Source organism: Octodon degus, unplaced genomic scaffold (genome assembly GCF_000260255.1).
Source record: "Octodon degus isolate 3935 unplaced genomic scaffold, OctDeg1.0 scaffold00134, whole genome shotgun sequence".
Classification (NCBI taxonomy): Eukaryota; Metazoa; Chordata; class Mammalia; order Rodentia; family Octodontidae; genus Octodon; species Octodon degus.
This window is the reverse complement of record NW_004524710.1, coordinates 7,738,689-7,742,901: the sequence shown is the minus strand read 5'-3', so window position 1 is coordinate 7,742,901 and position 4,213 is coordinate 7,738,689. Positions and strand designations below refer to the sequence as shown.

Below are 4,213 nucleotides of genomic sequence, written 5' to 3'. Positions count from 1 at the left end.
GCGGCAGTAAAGATGGGTGACAGGCATTTAGCAGGAGGAGAAATGCTGGACCCCTTAGAATGGCATGTTCTCTTTTAAAGTCATTTCTTTTGGAAGGTGCTACATAGGAATCTCAGAGAAAGAGGGCCCCTGATTCCTTGAACTGCTCTGGATGAGGGCCCTGCTACTGCAGCTATGGTACCAGAAATCTCAAGCTTGAGTCAGACCCAAGATAGAATGCAGAATTAAGAAATGCTTGTAGGAAACATATTTGCTTGAAATGCTAGGCAGCCAAGCCTCAAACATTAGTGCAGTATAACCTTTGCCTCACTTATGAAACATGAAAAATTGGTTTGGTTACAATCCCCTGGGATCACACCAGCATCTATGCCTCCAAGTTCATTATTAGAAAAAGGTAAGTATGCATATCCTAATCTGTTAGTTCCTGGGACTCTCTCACTTTTTCCAAAGGACTGATTATTGATCAAATAACCCCCAAATACTGAAAGATAGAATGCACAAGTCCAGGTTTTCAGTGCCTCAGGGGCGGATTGGTGGTGTGGCTGTGCTGATGTGGAAAAGAGGCACATTCCTGCAGAAGATGATCTGACCTGCAATCCCACCCTAAATCTCAGCCTGAGGTATATTTCAGTGAAGGCAGGTAGCTGAGCTTCTCAGAGAAGAAGAAGTTTAAGAGCAGAAAGGTAGAGGAAATCTAGAAAAGGACCATCTCGATAGATTTATCCCATGGTGTGAAGGGAGAGGGAGAAGGACCCAATGGCACTTTGTTTATCCTACCATGTCTGTCACTGTGGTGACCAACTTCTGCCCATTCCATAGGGTCTTGAACTGCTCAGGAACTGGGAACTCATTAAAATTACCACCTTCTGTAAGGATGAGAATGAGAACGTTCATCTCAGAAAATTTGGTACTGACTGTGTCACAATCCAAGGAATTCTTGCTCAGGTAAACGTGGCACCCATCTGTTTTGTTAATGGAAATGGTTGGCACTTTACCCATTACCTGAACCTTGACATCTCTACTATTGATTATCTCCACAATGCCCACCACATCATCACATACCAGACCAAGTTTCTTACAGTTTTGTACTATAATGGAGTTAATTTTTCCCTTGATTTGCAATGTTGTGTTGACACACTTGAAAAAGTAAGCCACCTGTTTCAACTCTGTGTTATCAATCACTAGGTTAGAAACATTATCCTGGTTTTCCACTCTCCACTTCTTGCCCTCCAGTTCAAGAAGCGTGGGTTCTTTCTTTGTAGCTGGTTTGGGGGATGGGCTGGTTTGGGGTTTAGGGGCAGAAAATGGTATGGGGCCACTGCATACTGGATCACTCTGAGCCTTCGGGGAATGATTCTTATGAGTCTTCATAACATCAGATTCATGCTTCAGGACATGTGTAATTTTCTCTTCCTGAATAATCTGTGCAAACTATGCTGAGCGGGAAGCAGAGTCATCAGAGCCTGAACTGGTGACAACTGCGGGGGACAGTGTCTGGTGCTGAGGGAGGAGGACCTGATCCTGCAGAGGGTTCAGATGGCAGTCCACTCAGTTCTTTTGCCACTGGTCCTGTTTTGCTCCAGGCCAGGCCAGTAGTATGGAACTCCTTGATATAAACCTGCAGTTCTGTCCATATACTCAGATAAGTTTTCACCTGGTCCACATGCTTCTTATCCACATCTTGTACTCCTTGAGAAATCTGTTTGTATAAAACATGGCAGTATCATTCATTTGTTTGACATAGGGGCCAGTTTTCGGAGCCATTGACACCCAACCCAGGGGCTGGATGCTTTAACTGACAGCTGACAAGTAATTGAACAACTTGCTGCCTTGATTCTTCTCCAGAAAGATTACAACTTCTTGGATCTGCTGTGAGATATGTGCCAACAAATTAGAAAACTTATTTCTGACTCGCTGCTGGTAATGAGAAGCTGTGAGCAGGAGAGCTCGCTCCAACTTCAACTTCAAACCTGCGTGGACCATCTCCCCATGTTTCTCCACATCTCTTCCAATTTCTTTACTGATCTTCAAGTGCTCTTCCACAGGACCTGCAAGCAGTGAGTCAAATGCTTCCACATATGGAGCTGCTCCCTGTGAAGGATTGACTCCATTCTCGTGCCCCTGGCATGCTTCAGAGGGTCAGAATGCTGTCTCCATGCAGCCCACTGCTCTCTCCAATCTTTCCACCAGATTCTGCATGTCAGCCATGACGAACCGCCTGCTCACAGCGATCAACTGCTCTCCTTGTGACTCATCTTGATGATCAGGTATGTCCAAGAAGAAAACACGTATTTCACAAAAAGGGAAGATGAGATAACAGTGGTTACCACTAAACAAACATGGAATACTCACCAATTACATGTTAATATGTGATATAGATTTTTCTAATTTAATTCTCATGGCAGCCCCTAAACAAATCATGCTAGCATTGGAATCAACATATGCATTTACAGAGAAAGAAACTAAAGTTCAAATTTAAGTAACTTGCCATCAGTGGGATTCCTAGTAATTATCAGAATTGGGCTTGAGTTTAAGTAATGTGCTTTCAGAGCTTACGAACCATCTAAATCATCAGACTAAACGTGGGTTTTAGAGGGTAGTGTAGAAAATAGATTTTGCTTTGGATGATGAGGGTTCATCAGTACTAATGAGTCAGTCAGCATATTTTCTCATTAGCCCTCATCATCAGAGAATAAGGAAAAGCAGTGTTTATAAGGTCCTAGGAATTGAGAAACTAAGCAGTTGTAAGTTTGAATCTTAATTGGGAGTTGACTGTTCAAAGGGATGAGTCAATACTTTCTATCGTGATTTGGGTTAGTTCAGGAACCAAATAGGGAAAAGCCTACAAAAGATAAGAATCTGTGTCCCTAGTGAAAGGGACTCTTCCAGGAAAGGACAGAAAATCAGTTGAATGTTCTGAAACAATTACGGAGCTTAGTCAGATTTGAACCAACTCACTTTAAGTGTAGAACTGAGTTTTTTAAGGATACCAAGAAAATTCAGTGGGAGAAATAATAACTCTAAGAAGTTGAAATGTGTTGAGAAACTAGAGGACTGAATTTGAATAAATAAAACTAAACACCTTTATATAAATAAAAAAACTCAAGTGGGCCAAAGAACATTTGCAGAATGAAATACTATCCAGCTATAAAAGAATAAAATGTCATTTGCACCAACATGGATAGAACTGGAGTTCATTATATTAAAGGATAAATGCCAGACACAGAAAAACAGTACTCATGTCCTAATTCATTTGAGGAAACCAATAATACAAAATTGTAGAAGATGAGATAGAATAGAGTTCACTATAGGCTTGGAAGGGCAAGAAGAAATTCAATAAAGAGAAACCAGAAACTCATACTGAAGGAATTATTTCTGTTTCTCCTTTAGCACAGAAGGGAAATTACTGCATCATATAATCGATAACATATTTCAAAATGACTGGAAAAGAAGACTATGAAATTTCCAACACATAAAAATAATTAATGGTTGAAGGGGTAGAAATACTGTTGATTATTATACATTTATTCATTTATTTAATTAACATAATATTATGTAATGATGTGAAAATATTGCGTTTCAATAAAAATGAATAAAGATAGACTTATGAGCTGATTGAAATATCCACACTTATACAAATCTTAGAGTAAAATATAGGCACAAAACTTTGGGACCTTGGAATAGATAACAGATTTTAGACAGGACCCAAATACATAAGTAACAAAAGCAAACAGTTAATTAATTAGGTCTCATCAAAATTAGAAATTTTTGTGCCTCAAAAGACATGACCAAGAAAATGAAAAACAGTTCCCAGAGTGGGAGAAAAAATGTATAAATCATGTATCAAATAAGGAACTTGTTCCTAGAATGTTTAAATAATGCCTAGAACTCAATAGTAAAAAGACAAATGACTCAATTTACAAATATTTTCAAAGAAATAGATATTTCTCTAGAGAAGATGTACAATAACTCAGAAAGCAAATAAAAGGATGCTCAGTATTACTAGCCATTAAGTAAATGCAAGTAAGAAATCATGAGATATTAGCTCACATCCACTAACAATGGCAATGATAAAAAAGACGACCAATGAATATTGTCTAGGATATGAAAAATTCTTCATAGATTGCTGATAGGCCTCTGCAATGTAGCAACCATATAATTTGGCAGTCACAAGCAACTGGATGTAGTCACTATATGACCTAGACAGTCTATT

The 4,213-nt window shown here is 39.2% G+C and overlaps 1 pseudogene; it reads right to left on the bottom strand.

Moving 5' to 3' along the window:
* Positions 1-768: 768 nt before the first annotated feature.
* LOC101572469 lies at positions 769-2,208 on the bottom strand (annotated as a pseudogene).
* Between the last annotated feature and the right edge of the window lie 2,005 nt (positions 2,209-4,213).